The 18,375-nt window shown below is 46.5% G+C and overlaps 1 protein-coding gene across 2 annotated transcripts in view; it reads left to right on the forward strand.

The window, feature by feature from the left end:
- The window catches only part of TLL2 (tolloid like 2), a gene marked incomplete at its 3' end in the record, with an annotated part of 140,217 nt that overhangs the window by 45,447 nt on the left and 76,395 nt on the right, over positions 1–18,375 (forward strand). The gene's annotated exons all lie outside the window — the stretch shown is intronic.

An 18,375-nucleotide genomic window follows, 5' to 3' on the forward strand; every position in this document is an offset into this window, starting at 1 on the left:
GGAACTTTAGAACAGTCTGCTCAAATTGCATCTAATACAAGACCTTCTAGAGACCTTCCAGTGGGCTTCCACAGGTGTTGGCAGCAATGTGGCTGTGACCTCCCTTTGTCCCATCTTCGAAAACAACAGCAAACAATGGGCTGGAGAGAGGAGGTTGAGAAAGGTCAGACTGCCCCCTGCCCCAGAGCTGCGTGAAGGATGTAGACACGGGACACCGGTGACAAGGGGCCTGGACCGGGAGAGCTGGAGACGCAGTTCAAGGGGTGGCTCTGCAGTGTGAGTTTGGGATGAGACTCCCCGCATCATGCTAACCTGTGGCTGAAGTGCTGGATGGCCCGGACAAAGTCACATTTCTTCTGGGGCCATTTACACTGAGGTCTGTGGGTCATTATTTCTGTGGTTTCCAAAGGGATCCAGAGAGAGAAGGTGGTGAAGGTGGTGGGGATGCCAGTGGAATCTCATTCTGCGTTCTGGTCATCTTATTTCTCTTAGTGTCCTTTAATGAGACTGCCCACAAACAGTGAGAGAAAAGCCCCAGCTGACCTTGGTGCTGAGCCTTTGAACTTTATCCAGCCCCCATCCTGCTCCTGCTGCTACTGGCTTCTGCTTCCCAGGTTCTCCATGACCCTCCTGCATCCCTGGACCTTACTGCCATCGCCAGAGGAATTCCTGTCTTCCCTGACATGGGCACCCCCTAGAGGCACTACTTTCCCATTCACTCTGCAGCCCAGAGGTCCTAAGTGGTCAGTCCACCACACAAATATAGTCTGCAGATATGTTTTGTAGTGCTTAATTTTTTAAAAAATTTACTGCCAAAATTTAAGAATCAAATTTCTCATAAAAATCCAGAACTCTGGCTTCTCTTGAAAAATTGGAATATCTGGCCACACTTGTCCAGCAATCCCACATGGCAACAATCAGTGGAGTTGCGTAACGATGGGTTGGACTCCGGAGGAGCAGGTGCTCTGTGGTTTGCCAGAGACCCCATTACTCCCTATTCATCTTTCACACTGACCTCTTTCACGCTGATGTACTCCTTGCCTGGGCCCCCAACTCTAGGCATTTGAGTTGGCACATTGGGCCAGTGGGGAAGGGACAACATCCTTGGGCCCTAATACAGGTCCCATGACACCAGCCAGGGCTGCTTCTCCTTTCTGCATCTAGAGAGGAGTCCCTAAGCTTTAACTGTTGCCTGGTAGTCTGGAAGACGATCCTTCTTCTGGAGCCTCTTTTCTGCCTTTCTTTGAACTTTCAATCTCTGGCCCTCCCCACCCCCACCCTCCAACCCCTCCCCACCCCCACCCTCTAACCTCTCCCCACCCCCACCCTCTAACCCCTCCCCATGCCTGACCCTCCAACCCCTCCCCACCCCTGCAACACAGCATGCCACGTCCCAGGTTCTGGCTGGCACTGGGGTGAAATACAAAACAGGCCAACAGGACAGTGTCTTGCAGCGGGTGGTTTATGGCCCAGCACATGTATTGGCATCAAAACAGGTTTTTTCTGCCCCAGTGAATCAGAGGGATGGGACCATTAATAGGTGTTAGCCTTTCTGAAACAAAAGGATCATTCCACCTCACTGACATATGCCACCAGTTACCCGAACCTCTATTCACTTAGATTATCTCTTACAGGTGAAGCCATTTATCTGTACTTCTCCTTGAACTGAGCTGACTTCTGTCCCAAAAGGTCAAAGACAGGCCACAGAGCTCCATGGTCCTCTTTCTGCTTCTCTCCTCCAGTTCCCTGCAGACGGCTTGGGCTGGTCTTCCTTTCTTTGATTCCTGAGTTCCTTGCTACTCTTTCTGTGACCCAGTTCATGGGTCCTTTGAGACATCTGTAAATCTTTATCGGCCATTTGGTCATTTGTGCAAAGGCCATGTGATAAAATCCTTTTAAGATGTTCTATGAGGACAAACTTGTGTCTCTTCTGAAGGACTTTTTACCAGGTAGTGAGAAAGTCTTAACCCTTAGTTGTAGGTCAACTTCCTTTCCTGGGGTTTTCCATTCCTTCTCTGATCCTGTCAGACACCAAGGGACAGGGTGATGAGGCATAGAGCAAGGGCTGGGGGTTAGAGCCTCCCAGCTCTGCTACATACCAGCTGGTGACCACAGATCAAGTGCTTTAACCTCCTTGAGCCTCAGTCTCCTCATCTGTAAAATGGGAGTAACAATAATACCTCACCCCACACAGGTGCAGCGAGATTACACACAACTGAGATAATATATGCAAGCATCAGTCCATCCTATTCAGTCCAATTCAAATGGACATATTTGTTAAGCCTCTGCTATGTTACCACACAATGGAAATAGGATGTTATCTTGGTCCTCAAGGGGTTAAGTGTCTTGTAGGGACAATAGACTTGGTCTGCAAATAATTATACTCCAGGCATGGTATGATCAGGGCCGGGAGCTCCTTGAGAGGAGAGGCTGTTTCTGATCTGTTTTTCTATCCCTGGAACCTGGTACAGTGCCTGGCACAGAGAGGTGCCCCGAGGAAGCATGTTGAATGAGGGAATGAATGAACGGGTGAATGAGTAAAGGGCCACGAGGGGGATGTAGGTGAAACAGAGGCAAGGGGTGGCTTCATGGAAGAGGCTGTGAAGGATTTTGATTAGGATCGAAGTGAGGAGGGCATTGCAGGTGGAAAGCAGAGCCTGAACACAGTCATGGAAGTGGGAGCTTGGCAGGGTGGTTGACAGGTGGGTGAGAAGGTGGGACTTGGGGGAGAAGAGACGCTGGAAAGGAGTGTTGGGATCAGACTCCTGTGGGACTTGGCTGAGGACTTGGACTCTCTTCCATGGGCCCTCCCCTACCCCCGCCTCAGGGCCCGGAAAGTCTTCATCCACCCCCTTCTGCCCTTCCCTCAAACTCAGCCGGCCCCTCTCGGGGAAGCCTCTGAACGCCCGATGTCTTCCTGTTTCTCCCAGACTGGACTGTGAGCTATGTGAATTATCATTTATCTGTGCCCTCCCAGTGCGTGGTCCTGTGAGAGGCGCATTGTAGATGCTCACCAAATTTGCTGAATAAATGATTCTTCACAAAATGAAAATTCCACTTCCAGCTGACTCAGCATCATTGTTACTGTCAATCTCTTTATTTTGCTACTTTAATAGTTGGAAATGGTACCTTAGTTTTGCTTCGGTTTTCATTTCTCAAGGGTAAACAACTTCTATATATTTACCTACTAATTACATTTTTCTTCTATGACATGTTCACCAATTTCCTTTATCCAATGCATATTAGACATAAAGTTTTTCTCATTGATTTGCATGAGCTATTTATATAATATGGATAGTAACCATTTGTTATCTTCAGTGCAGATATTTTCACTTGTATGGGTGTTTTATTTTCATTTTAGGGGATTAGTCTTTCTGAGATACAAAAGTTTTAAAGTTTAGAAGTTAAATATATCAAGTCAGATTTTCTTTTTCTTATACTTCTAAACGTATAAAATTATTCCTACTATAGCTCTAGGAAATAACATATTTTTCCAAAGTTTTTCTATGGTTTGTTTGTTTATACTTAATTCTTTCAATCCATTTGGGTTTTATTTGGAGGTACCCCTCCCCCCAAGTTCTGAATAATAATCTCAACGCCATCTAATTCATATTTTTCCCCATATCTCCTTTACCACATAGTGTGTGTTTTTATATGTAGTGTTAGCATTTATGTCCCATTCATCTGTGTGTCTTTTCATGTTAATTTCTTTGTATGTTTTAATATTTGGTGGCCATCCTTCCTCAAGTTTCTTGCTTTTCATTTTTAGAATTTTTTTTAAATTTTATTGGAGTATAGTTGACTTACAATGTTGTGTTAGTTTCAGGTGTACAGTGAAGTGATTCAGTTATAGATATACATATATTCATTCTTTCGTAGATTCTTTTCCCATATAGGCCATTACAGAGTACTGAGTAGAGTTCCCTGTGCTATACAGTAGGTCCCCGTTGGTCATCTACCTTATATATAGTAGTGTGCATGTGTTCATCCCAAACTCCTGATTTATCTCCCCCCCACCCTACAATGTTTCCCCTTTAGTAACCATAAGTTTGCTTTCAATATCTATAAGTCTGCTTCTGTTTTGTTAAGTTCATTTGTATCTTTCTTTTTAAATTAGATTCCACATATGAGTGATATGATATTTGTCTTTCTCTGTCCGACTTACCTCACTTAGTATGATAATCTCTAAGTCCATCCATGTTGCTGCAAATGGCATTGTTTCATTCTTTTTATGGCTGAGTAATATTCCATTGTATATATATATACCACATCTTCTTCATCCATTCATCTGTTGATGGACATTTAGGTTGCTTCCATGTCTTGGCTATTGTAAACAGTGCTGCTATGAACATTGGGGTGCATGTATCTTTTTGAAATAGGTTTTCTTTCAGTATATGCCCAGGAGTGGGATTGAAGGATCATATGGTAGCTCTGTTTTTAGTTTAAGGAACCTCCATACTGTTCTCCATAGTGGCTGTACCAATTTACATTCTCACCAACAGTGCAGGAGAGTTCTCTTTTCTCCACACCCTCTCCAGCATTTATTGTTTGTAGACTTTTTATGATGGCCATTCTGACTGGTGCAAGGTGATACCCCATTGTAGTTTTAATGTGTATTTCTCTGATAATTAGTGATCTTGAGCATCATGTGCTTTTTGGCCATCTGTATGTCTTCTTTGGAGAGCTATCTATTTAGATCTTCTGCCCATTTTTTGATTGGGTTTTTATCACATAGTGTGTGTTTTTACATGTAGTGTTAGCATTTGTGTCCCATTCATCTGTGTGTCTTTTCATGTTAATTTCTTTATATGTTTTAATATTTGGTGGCCATCCTTCCTCATGGTCCTTGCTTTTCATTTTTAGAAATTTATTTAATAGTCTCACTTGTTTATTCTTCTACATGAATTTGAGGATCACTTCTCCACAAAAATCTAGGAAGATCCCAACAAAATCCTCTTGAATTTGGATCATGATTGCATTAAACTTATAACTTCATTTGGAGAAACGGACACATTTGTAGCATTTACCCAGTTCATCCAGGAACATGGAATGTCTTTTCTTCACTTACTACTACTTTTATAAACTGCAGTACAAATGTATAATTCTCCTCTTGCAGTTATCCACACTTCCTGTTAAAGTTATCCCAAGTCTCTTATGCTGACTATTCTGAACAGGCCCTCTGAAAATTTCTCTCCTTTTGGCATATTTCAGTGTGAAGGATGGGCAAGGGGATGCCTTTATCACATCTAAGAGCTGAGAAGGGAGTTCCCTCCATCTCTCTTCTCATATCCAGCTGGGTACCGAGTTGTGTTCATCCCATCACCTAAATATCCCTCCCAAGCAAACTCTCTCCATCCCTACAGTCCTGTCACTCTCCAGGACGCCATCACTTCTTGACTGGAGTCAGGCATTAATGTCTGCTGCAGCCTCACATCCTGCAGCCTCCCTTTCCCTAGTCCCCCCTCCCACTGGCAGCCACCTCCTGTGTGTTGGGTACTGTCCCAGGCCAGGGGGTACATCAAGGGAGAAGAGGGAGCTAGCTTTTTAGAGGGTGTCAGGGAGGCAGGCAATAAACGTGTAAGCAAGTAAATGAGATCGTTGCTGGTAATGCTCAGTGATCCCCAAAGGAAATAAATGGGGACCGAGAAGATTCTTCTAGAATCTTCCTCTTATGCATTCAGCTTGGTGGTCCAAATTTTGGCCTTCAGCGTCTCAGGGGAGAATTTAATTGGTGTCCCACCGTGCTCCTGGGTCCCTGTGCTCCCTTCCTACCTCACCGTCAGCCGTGAGCACTGTGTCTGAATTTCTCCCCCACTGCCTCTCTACTGCCCCACCACTTCTTCACCCAGCCACTCCCTGCTTTAGAAGCACCCCCCGCCCCAGAAGCTTCTGGAAATCCATGTGAAGGAGAGGCCCCAACTAATCCCTCCAGGGCCTCTGAGGACCAGCATTTCCCCTCTACAGCTTTGCGAACCAAAAAGGACCAAACCCCATGGGAAGTTCAGGTGACAGTTGTTGTCTGAGGGAAAGAGCAGCTACTCCTTTCTCATCTGTCTCCTCCTCCCTCTCTCCCCTTCCTTCTTCTAAATGACACTGGGATGTGCTCTTAGACACTACTAAAATTCCGGGCAAGGGCTAGGGCAGAGAAAAGCTGTCATTCTGTCAGGACACTCCATTATGTCCTGAATGAGGGAGGCTGGGTTTCGCAGGCTGGGGTCTGAAGACAGATACCAGGTTGGTACAGCTGTGCTCCTGGCCAGAGCTTAAACTTTAGCATGGTCATCAAGATACCAGAGGCTGGGCTTCCCTGGTGGCGCAGTGGTTGAGAGTCCGCCTGTCGATGCAGGGGACACGGGTTCGTGCTCCGGTCCAGGAAGATCCCACGTGCCGTGGAGCGGCTGGGCCCGTGAGCCATGGCCTCTGAGCCTGCACGTCCGGAGCCTGTGCTCCACAACGGGAGAGGCCACAACAGTGAGAGGCCCGCGTACCACAAAAAAAAAAAAAAAAAAAATCAGAGGCTGAAGTCTCCGAAGGTGACCTAAAGAATAATCTCCAGTAAGGCTGTGGGGTCCCTACAAGGTGCCAGACATTGTATTATGTGTTGTTCACAACCTAAAATGTTAGATCCCATTGTGTCCTTTTTTATGGATGAGGAAACTAAGGCTCTAAGAATTTAAGTATCATGCCAAAGATTACTCAGGTCAAAAAAGCTGTGCTACCAAGCTGGGCTAGTCTTTTCTCTTCTATGGTCTATCCTGCCTGACTCCCTCCCGTCTCTACTTAGTGAAACCCTTCTTGTCCTTCAATGCCACCTCCAGGAAGCCCTCCTAAAACTTCCAGGTTGAGAGTGGGATTTCCTTCACCGGGTTGCTCTCATTGTTCTCTGCCTCGTGGCTCCTGTGGATGGGGCAGTGTCTGATTCATAGCCCATTATGGAACTGGCTTGATTCAAGGCAGGTGGTGAGCCCTGGCTAGAGGTGGATACCTTAGATGGCTCTGAGGGAATCCAGTGGTCCTGAGCTCAGCCGAAAGTGAAGGGGCCCTCTTTTGTGCCTGGAGGGGACCACTTCCTATTCCTGAGGAACAACCTGCTCAGTCTTCAAGGACATCTGGTATGATCCCTGATTTGGGGCTGGAGAGCTCTGACTGTCAGTGTGTCTGGGGCAGCTGCCAGGGAGTGGAGAGTGGTTTGCAGGACAACTTCCCTGGGAGCTCAGGTTCCCATTCATCATCTCTCTTCTCCTCCTCTTCCTCAGGGGTCTTGCTCCAGTCTCCTGTGCACTTCCCACCTTGGAATACAAACACAGGTGACTGAGCCTTCAGAACCATGCTTGAGATGTAGAGAGATCTCCCTGGGAACATGACCCTTTATCATCTAGCTCAGGGGTCCCCCATCCCTGGGGCCGTGGACTGCTACCGGTCCGCAGCCTGTTTGGAACCGGGCCGCACAGCAGGAGGTGCACGGCGGGCCAGCGAGCGAATCTGCCTCCCCCCATCACTCGCGTTGCTGCCTGAGCCATCTGCACCCCCCATTCCATGGAAAAATTGTCTTCCATGAAACCGGTCCCTGATGCCAAAAAGATTGGGGACCACTGACCTAACTTACTCTAGAGAATGAGGAGCTGGGATTTTCCCAGGCTTATATATTGGGACATTTACTGTCAATTATTAAGGTTGGAATCCCTAGCCCTGTATTATAAAGGCCATCAGTAGAATCAGATGGGCCTGGGATTATATCTGCGTTTTGCTTCTTACTAGCTGTGTGACTGTGGGTGAGTTATTTAAAGTTTTCTAAGCCTCAGTTCTTTCTTTTGTAAGTAAAGCCAGTAATAGTCCCTACCTCACAGGACTGTGCTGAGAATTAAATGAGAAAATACACGTAAGGCAGCAAGCACAGTCCTTGGCACACAAGACCCAGTAAACATTATTGGGTCTCTCAGCAAAGCTCTAGCCTGTAATTTGGGACCCACTACTCAGTGAATGACTCTTAACTATCTTGGCCAAGCCACTCCACTCTCCCAGGGATAACAGGATGACTACACACAACCTAGTCACCTGAGTCTTTTCTTTTTTTTTTTTTTTTTTTTGTTTGTTTGTTTTTTGCGGTACGCGGGCCTCTCACTGTTGTGGCCTCTCCCGTTGCGGAGCACAGGCTCCGGACGCGCAGGCCCAGCGGCCATGGCTCACGGGCCCAGCCGCTCCGTGGCATGTGGGATCCTCCTGGACCGGGGCACGAACCCGTGTCCCCTGCCTCTGCAGGCAGACTCTCATCCACTGCGCCACCAGGGAAGCCCTGAGTCTTTTCTTAACATATATCTTTGGTTATTTTTTTAGTTATTTGATGTCTCAAATTGTGATGGAGCAAGTTTTTAAAAAATAACGTGCTCGGGTACAGTGGATGTCTTATTGTCACTGCCTGCCAATGAGTATTAATGGATCCTCAGTCTAAACTTGGTTTTGTTAAGTGCACTTTAAGGAGAACTTAACTTTTTACTTCACTTGTGGTGTTTCTGGTATAAAATGTCTTGTCTCTGTGACTTATTGTTTCCCCATTCTGCTCTTTCAGCCTTCAGAACAGAGTTAGAGCCAATAGTAATAATAGCTAACTAACTCAATGAGTGCTGACTGTGAGCCAGGCATTTTTCTATGTCTTGAATGTATCATCTCTCTTAATCTTCATAACAACCCTAAGAGGTGAATACTCTCATCCTTATTTTATGGATGAGGAGACTGAAACATAGAGAGGTTAAGTGACTTAAGATCACACAGCTAGTAAGTGACATAGTAAAGGTTTAACCTTGGACAGTCTGACTCCAGAACTGGCACTCTAGGTCCATCTTGCAAACCACCTGACTTGCTAGAACTTTAAGTCTCTAGAGATCAAGCAGGGGGTAGGCTGTTCCATTCATGGTCCCTGACAAACCTCACCTGGCATAGTCATTCCTCGTGACCCTGGGCTTTGTTGTGTGACTTGCCTTGGCCAGTAAGACATTAGAAAGCATGATGGAAGCAGAAGCTGACAAACACTTGCACAGTGGGGCTCATCCTTTTGGAATGCTGCCCTCCCCCTGAGCCATCTCAGCCATCCCTTGGCCATTTCAAGTCAACCCAGCTCAGGTCCCAGAGCAGAGAAAAGTCAGCCCCATTTATTCCTTGCCTCAACTCCTGGCCCTCAGAATCAGAAGCAAGCATAAAATGGTGGTTATTTTAAGCCACTCTGTTTAGAGAGATAGTTTGTTATACAGCAATAAATGACGGAAATGGCCAAGAAGCCAAGGCCAGGCTGGGTGTGAAAGATGTGGACCAAGTGTGCAAGAATACCTAGAGTCCAGGGCTCAGGAGAGCACTGAAGGTTTGAAGCCAGGTGAGCAACAAGTCCTTCAAGAGCATCCCTAAGCAGAAGGTCTAGTGTAGCTTAACCAACAGTCAGGGACTAGGAAAGATGCAGACACAGGCATTCAGGATGGGTGGAGGGTCCAACACCAAGAAAGATGGACATCTGGCTGGAGGCTCTGGAAAGAGAGAGCTCAAATTAGCATGATTAAGAAGCCTCCCATGAGCTTCTGCCTGGGGTTGGAGCAAATTCCAAGGCCTCATCAGCCAGTGCTAGGACACAGGTGGGAGCCAGTTAACTGACTGGGGAAGAGCAGACTGGATCTCCCAAGAGCCCATCCAACACTGTCTTAAAGAAGTTTCCAACAAGCCCTTTCCCGTTCTCACCAATGAGCTTAGCTTTCCTTTCTTCCATCTTGCCAAGGTGTGGACTCATTATTTTTTCTTTCCATGGTGAGAGCAGAAAAGTAGAAAAAAAGATTGGATCACAACCTTTCCATCTGCATAAACACGAGTATGTTTCTTTCCCATCGGAAAAGGGTTTCCCGGCAACAGTGTGTGTGTGTATGTGTACGTGTGTACAGACATACACTACAAAGTGCAGAGCACATGTTCTTAGGCAAAGTGTATGATGTAATATGGTTCTTCTTTATTTTTAATTCCTGATTATAAAAGTAATATGTTGAATAAAATGTAGAAATTACAAAAAGTATATAAAAAAGTAACATTCACCCAAAAATCACCCATCAGGGATCATCACAATGGACATTGTGGGTATTTCCTTCCAGTATTTTTTCCATAATTTTTTGTATATGCTTTTTAAAAAGTAAAAGATGGGATCATACTGGGTACTACTTCCTAACCTGTTTTTTTACTTATAATATGAACATTTTTCCCGTTCAGCAAACTTTCTTCTAAAACAGTTTAAAATGTTGCATTAAGTTCCTTTATATCATAATTCCTTTATTGGGGGTGTGTGGTTGTTACAGTCTGTCTTTAAAATGTTAAGAATGAACATCCTTTGTTTTCATTGTCAATCGATTCCTTAGTACTGATATTTAGAAGTCATATTATTGGGTCAAAATCATATTATTGCTTGTTTTAAAAGACTTTGATACATCTTGCTAAATTATCTCATAACATGTTACCAATGTGTATTCCTCCTTCAATAGCAGTGTATAAGAATTCCTGTTTTATTATCACTTGCCAATATTAAATCATTTCATTAACAAAAACTGGCAGTGATCTTTTAACCCATTTTCTCTTTCCCTTCTGTAACATTTGAAATTTGGCATAGATATAAACTTTACTTGGCACTGAATTGCTTAGGATTACACACTGATTACCGCAGTGGTTGCCTAGTTCATTCCTAAATCAACCTGTTAAAGGGGCTTTCCCTTGGTTTTTTTTTTCCTAATGAATAATGAAAAGCTCTGCTGTGTGCGTCTTGCCAGTAGTTTTCTGACAGAGGTGTGCAGATGTTTTGTCCATTGGCCTTGCTTGGGGTGCTTTTTCAGACCACAGCTGTACAGGTGTGAGGTAGAGGGCAGGGGTTAGGAGCATGGATTCTGGAGTCAGAAGGGGCTGCCTTGAAAGGCAAATTCAGTCTCTTACCAGCTGGGTGACCTTGGGCAACTTATTCATGAACCTCAGTTTTCTCTTCTGTAGAAGAGGAATGATATTACTTATTCACAGGATTGCTGTGCATATTACATATGACCAAAGGGCATGGCAAGTTGACTGTGAGGGTAAGACTCAAAGGCCTGCACAAACTGGCCCTGCATCCCTCAGGTATTAGCCTTAGTTCTAGCTCCATCGGACTCTTATTTTCCTCCCTCTGGACTTTTTTTTACTTGCTGGTGTTTTGTTTTGTTTTGTTTTCTGCTAGAACACTCTCCCCAGATGGGTGTCCCCCTCTCATCATTTAGATCTCAGCTCAAATGTCACCAATTCAGACTTTCCCTGGGCTCCCATCCCCCATTGCTCTTTCATAAAACTCTGTTTTAGTTCCTTGAAAGTGCTTAATCCCTCCATGGAATGATCTCTTTTTATTTGTTTGTTTGTTTTGTCCTGTTTTGTTTTTGGCCGCACCGTGCAGCTTGCGGGATCTTATTTCCCCAACCAGGGATCGACCCCGGGCCATGGCAGTGAAAGCGTGGAGTCCTAACCACTGGACCACCAGGGAAGTCCCAGGATCTCATTGTTTATTGTTGATTTTCTCCCCTCCACTAGCACCATGAAGGCACCATGAAGATAGACACTGCCTGTCTCTGCCTTCAGGAACCCATCACAGTGCTGCCCAAAGCAGACACTCAATCAGTATTTATTGAATGAATGGACTGGCAGTAAAGTGATTTTTAATCTCTTGTGCTAGAGATTATTTTTTAATTTTTCTTAGAGTAAAGCAAAACAGTTTTGTGCTAGATTTACCTCTGATGAGACGGAGCTGTAAGTACAGGTATTAAAAAGTCAGTAAATGTGAGAGCTGAGGGTGTCCTGGCAGGGTTACTTGTGTTGTATCTTAAAGGCTTTGACACTAGACTGATCTGGAGAGAATCTCAACCTCTCCACCCAATGGCTGTGTGTCCACAGTGGTATCTTAAGTGCTCTAAGCCTCAGTTACACTGTGTGTAAAATGGCACTAATACCCACCTCAGAGGATTAGTTTGAGGATTAAATACAGGATAACATATGCGAGTACCTGCAAATAATCAGCATTTAAAAATGGTAGTTATTTTTGCGTTTAAGAAAACCAAGGGCCAGGCTTCCCTGGTGGCGCAGTGGTTAAGAATCCACCTGCCAATGCAGGGGACACGGGTTCAAGCCTTGGTCTGGGAAGATTCCACATGCCATGGAGCAACTAAGCCCGTGCGCCACAACTACTGAGCCTGCGCTCTAGAGCCCGCGAGCCACAACTACTGAGCCCATGTGCCACAACTACTGAAGCCCGCGTGCCTAGAGCCCGTGCTCCGCAACAAGAGAAGCCACCGCAATGAGAAGCCTGTTCACCGCAATGAAGGGTAGCCCCCGCTCGCCACAACTAGAGAGCGCCCGTGCACAGCAACAAAGACCCAGTGCAGCTAAAAATAAATATATACATACATACATAAATAAATAAAAGAAAACTGAGGGCCAAGTAACGTTAGGCTCTAAGAATGAGACAGAAGGAATAATTACTATAAGGTTTTGTTTATTAATTATCATATTCATGAATATTAATTCATAGTCACTATGAATTATCATATATTCAAATGAACAATATTGATCCATGGCTGTCTTTTCAGGCTTTGGAAAAGCCCATCCCTTTCTACCCAGAAGTCTTTGGATGTATATAGTTAATATTTCATTAATTATGTAGAGGGGCGTTGTGTGTACATCAGTGTCTCATATGATGCATATAATTAAGCCACTTCTTGTTGGGAGCGGAAGAAAATTGGGCTTTCCCAAAGAAAAGCAGCTTGCTCCCAAAGTTGCTAACAGATTGCTTCTTAATTGAACTTGGGAGGTGAATTATATGGTGAATTAGAAAAAAGAACAACTCTGAATTTAGTGAATTGTTCCATAAAGGAAACTGTGGGATTGAATTGCAAATGCTGGATAGAAACATTTCAGCCTGGCCCCATGCATCACAGGCTGCTGACCTCTGCATGAACAGGCCTGGAGCTCTCTTTTCAAGGCCTGGAGGGCATTCTTTCCCAGAGACCAGCTGTAAGCCTGGGTTTCTTATGCAAAGGAGACGTTTGAATAAGCCCCTGTGACTAATGAAATCTACAGGGTCTTTGCATAGCCTCTCACTGAAGAGGTAATTAACCAAAGATCAAATATGGGCATATATATGTATTTTTTCAAATATTTTTTGTCTTGCAGTTACACCCAAGGAAAAAGATATCCCTACACCCTGAATACTCCCTGCCCCCATTGCCCCCAATCTTTGTCTGCATCAGACTATATTTCTCTCTTCCTTGTTCTGTGTGCTTATGGCTGCAGTTATAGCCACAGTCACACCTGTCTTATTTGCTTGCTTTTACTGAAATGGAGCAACACAGTCCATTGATTTAGATGTGAGAGATGACTTTTCTTAGTACTTGATGTCTGTCTTCAGCTCCACATCTTCCATTCCTGGTGAGCTTGGGAGGAAGGAGGTTAGTTTTAAGAAAACACCATGAGTTGAGGCTACCTCTTACAGGGTTCTCTAAGTAGAGAATCTCAAGTTTGGCTGCACCTTAGAATCACCTGGGGAGCTTTTTAAAATCCCAATCCCCAGGCCAATCAAATAAGAACCTCCGGGGGGTGGGATGCAGGCCTCAGTATTTTGCTAAAAAGCTTCCCAAGATGATCCCAAAGTGCAGCTAAGGTTGAAAGCCATTGTTCCAAGAATATCTCCTTCCCTCCCTCCATAAGCTGAAAAAGACAAACTTTTCCATCAGTGATGATGAGTTAGAAATGATTGGGTTTTCTTTGTAAGCACTGTCTACCTGACTCATCCATCTACCTATCCATCCGTTCATCCATCAATCACATATTTTATTGTCTGCTATGTGCCAGGCACAGTGCTGGGTGTTTACTGTTGGACAAGACAAGGTCCCTTTCTTCAGGATGCTAAAAACTAAACTAGGGGATCAGCTGAGTAGACAGGAGATCCCAATTACTTGTGGCAAGGGATGTGAAAAAGCCCAGGGTGCTGGTAACACAGAGGAGGGGGCTTCTAACCCAAGAGGAGCAATGGGGCATCCCACAGGAAGTGGTGTTCAAGCTGAGCCTTGAAGGTCCAGTAGGATTTGGCCAGATGAAGAGGTGGGTGTGGCAGAGGAAGGCGCATCAGCAAGAGGAGAATGGAAATCCAAGGCACTGTGAGTAGCTTAGGTGGCTGAGCACAGAGTGGGAGTGGGGGAGGAGCAGGAAGCCCTGAGGTACCAGGTGGAGGAGGCCAGCAGGGCCATATCACAGGGGTGGGCCTCATGGGTCATGTTAGGGCTTAGAATTCATCCTAAGGGCAGTGGGAAACCTTGGGAGGGTTTTCATCAGGGGAGTGGCCAAATCACATTCACTCCAGGTAGATCCCAGGCTCAGCTGTACTAGAAGCATGCGATTTGCTGCCCTTTGGAGAAATGACAAGAGCTGCCAGTCTCTTGCTGGTAAGGATGACAGAGAAGGGATGTGTGTTCTTTTTTTTTTTTTTTTTTTTTTTGCTGTACGCGGGCCTCTCACTGCTGTGGCCTCTCCCGTTGTGGAGCACAGGCTCCGGACGCGCAGGCTCAGCAGCCATGGCTCACAGGCCCAGCCGCTCCACGGCATGTGGGATCTTCCCGGACCGGGGCACGAACCCGTGTCCCCTGCATCGGCAGGCAGACTCTCAACCACTGCGCCACCAGGGAAGCCCCGGGATGTGTGTTCTTAATTGCTGTGACCCCAGTCTCATCAGTGACCTTCCCTTGGGAATAGGCAGCCACCCCCCCCCAGACATCCCACTTGTTCTCCTGTTCTTTCTGGGTCTGAGGCTGAGGGAAGGAGCACAGATCTGGGGAGGTCTGCCAGGACCCACCTTCAGCTTCTCCATTACTAACCATCTCTGTACCTTCAGGCCAGGCAAGTCACTTCACCTCTTGGAATCTTGTTTCCACATCTGTGAGATGAGGATGTTTGTGGCTCTTTTGTCACTGAGTCTTCATGAGGCTAGAATTACAAAACTCTGCATTTAGCACTGTTCCTAGCACATGGTCAGCACCGTAACTGGCACATAGTAAACACTGATTCTTTCCCCACCTCCATCTGCTAGAGGGCCCCTGGTCTCCCCCCAGCTCCAGAGCTTTGCTCCCATTGTAACCCCAAGGGCCAGGGGGCCAAGGGAATCAGAAGTCCTCATCCCCAGACCTCCTCTGCCTGCTGCAAAGCTGAATATCAATCTCTCCCAGCCATCGCTCCCTCAGCCACAGCCTCCAGCTAACCTTGAAACAGGCTGTGCTCAGGTATCCTTACAGGTCTATTTTTGATGGGCTAGTGCTTTGCAGAATCTCCTTTCAAATCCCAGCTCCTGTGTTCCCCTCCTGTTCGCTACTAATAACCCTGATCATATTCAGAGCCAGTGCAGTTACAAAATCCTTTCATGTCCTCTGGCTTCCATCTAGATCTCTCAGAATAAAAGCCAAAATCCTGAAAATGGCCTGCAAGGTCCCCCAGGAGTTGACCCCCCAGACCCTCCACTGCTCACTCACCTCATCACCTATTATTCTTTCCCTGGCTCATTCCATTCCAGTCATACCCACCTCCCTACTGTCAAGCACACTCCCACCCCAGGGCCTTTGCACCTGCTGTCCCTTCAGTTGGAATGCTCTTCCCCAGATATCTGCAGACCCTCTCCCTCATTTTCTTCAGGATTCTGCTTTTCTGCCTTGTGTGAAATGGCAATCCTTCACCCCTAGGATGTTCCCCTCACCCTTATTTATTTTCTTCATAGTGCTTGTCAACAACCGACTTACATATTTAGTCACCTGTTTGTTTATCATTTTCTCCTCTACCCTCCACCAGAATATAATTTCCATGAGGTCAGGGTAGAGTTTGTTCAGTGTCATATCCTGAGCAGCAGAAACAGCATCTGGCATGCAGCAGGTGTCGATGAATGAGCAAATGCCTAAACAAACCATTACCTCATTCGGAACTGGAACAGCCCATTGGACAGATGAAAAGTACTAACACCCAAGGTCTCATCCTCAGTTACACAGGGAGTGAAGACTAAGCTAGTCCGGGAGCCTTGGCCTCAGGCTCTCTCCTTCAGTCTGCACAGGGCACATTCCTCTGCTGGCCAGTGATTTTCATACCATCAGGATTTCCCCTGACCTTTAGCCCGAGAGGAAATGATATCGCAACTGGAAGAATACCCAGAGCGCTGGGAGCTGGCAGTGAACACCCCGGCAGCTGCAGGGAGTGTGTTAGTGGATTCTGACTTGGCCAGAAAGGCAGCGGACGAGCAGGATGAAGGCATGTAAAAATATCCGCGCGCGCCTAGTCCGCCGCCAGTGTCAGTCACCAGAGGGAGAGAGGTGGTCTGCATGTCAGGAGTTGGGATGCAGGACCACAGGGCTGTCTTCCGTGGCTGTCAGGGGCCAGGGCATTGGGTTCCATGTTTGGGACCCTTCCTTGAGCAGCTCTGGAAGCCTGTGACCTATGGAGCACAGGAAATATCATCGGGCTTCTGACCAGGAGACTGTCCTGAGCCCTCAGCTTCCCTTATGGGCTGGCAACCTTGGGCTGATCATTTTGTATCTCAGTTTTCTCCTCTGTAAAATGGGGTTACACTTCTGCTACAGAGTGTTTTCATCAAGGTCAAAGGGGAGATGGGGAAACTGCTTTGTAAGCTGCAAATTTCTAAACAAATGCAAGAAATATTTTACACAAGTAGATTGTCCTGTAGATGCTTTGGTGTGGTTTCACGTGTATGATAGTCTCTCCTGGTCACAGGCTTTGTCCTCAAATCTGCTCCCTGGTGTCTCGACCCACCCAGCTGCTCAACTGCCAAATCTAGGCATCACTGGGGGCCCCTCTCAGTCCCTCGTATCTAAGCCATCAGCCTCTCCTGTTGCTGTGCCTCCAACTATATTCTTAATACCCCTGGGGATCCAGCCTCCCTCTCTCCACCACAGTCAGCCCCTCCCCATGGCAAGCTCATTCCCGGTCCAGATTCTTTCCTGATCCTCCTTCAGCTGGGACGCGCTGGCCCGGATCTCTGTGTGGCTGGCTCCTTCTTGTCTCAACCCAAATGTCACCTCCCTAAAGGGCCTTCTCTGACCGCTTTCTAAGCAGCTGCTCCAGGCCATGTTACCACATACTGCATTTGATCTTCAGAGCATTTTCTGAACCTGCAATCATCTTATTCCTTTATTTTCTTACCTACCATTTACTGTCCAACCGCCCATTTGGAACTTAGGCACTGTCTGTCTTGTTCACTGCTGAATCCCTGCTGCCCGGGACTGTACCTGGTTCACAGTAGGTCTAATAATAGATGGGGATAGACCATCTTCCTGGTGGGGACAGATGTGAACCTGGTTTCTAGATGACGATACTAGCAAACGAGTGCGTGCATCACTGCCCTTGACTGAGGCAGTGTCGGCAGAGTCTGATTTATAAAGTAGGCAGAGCAGTGTCTGAAAGGAGACTCACACCCCAAAGAGGACACCAGGATGCCTGTATAAGCCAAGTAAGCAGAGCAGTGTCTGAAAGGAGACTCACACCCCAAAGAGGACACCAGGACGCCTGTATAAGCCAAGTAAGCAGAGCAATGTCTAAAAGGAGACTCACACCCCAAAGAGGACACCAGGATGCCTGTATAAGCCAAGTAAGCAGAGCAATGTCTAAAAGGAGACTCACACCCCAAAGAGGACACCAGGACGCCTGTATAAGCCAAGTAAGCAGAGCAGTGTCTAAAAGGAGACTCACACCCCAAAGAGGACACCAGGACGCCTGTATAAGCCAAGTAAGCAGAGCAGTGTCTGAAAGGAGACTCACACCCCAAAGAGGACACCAGGACGCCTGTATAAGCCAAGTAAGCAGAGCAGTGTCTGAAAGGAGACTCACACCCCAAAGAGGACACCAGGATGCCTGTATAAGCCAAGTAAGCAGAGCAGTGTCTGAAAGGAGACTCACACCCCAAAGAGGACACCAGGATGCCTGTATAAGCCAAGTAAGCAGAGCAGTGTCTGAAAGGAGACTCACACCCCAAAGAGGACACCAGGATGCCTGTATAAGCCAAGTAAGCAGAGCAGTGTCTGAAAGGAGACTCACACCCCAAAGAGGACACCAGGATGCCTGTATAAGCCAAGTAAGCAGAGCAGTGTCTGAAAGGAGACTCACACCCCAAAGAGGACACCAGGACGCCTGTATAAGCCAAGTAAGCAGAGCAATGTCTGAAAGGAGACTCACACCCCAAAGAGGACACCAGGATGCCTGTATAAGCCAAGTAAGCAGAGCAGTGTCTGAAAGGAGACTCACACCCCAAAGAGGACACCAGGACGCCTGTATAAGCCAAGGCAGCAGCAACCGCCACATCAC

The sequence above is a fragment of the Mesoplodon bidens genome (genome assembly GCF_964165515.1).
Source record: "Mesoplodon bidens genome assembly, chromosome: 1".
NCBI classification, from domain to species: domain Eukaryota; kingdom Metazoa; phylum Chordata; class Mammalia; order Artiodactyla; family Ziphiidae; genus Mesoplodon; species Mesoplodon bidens.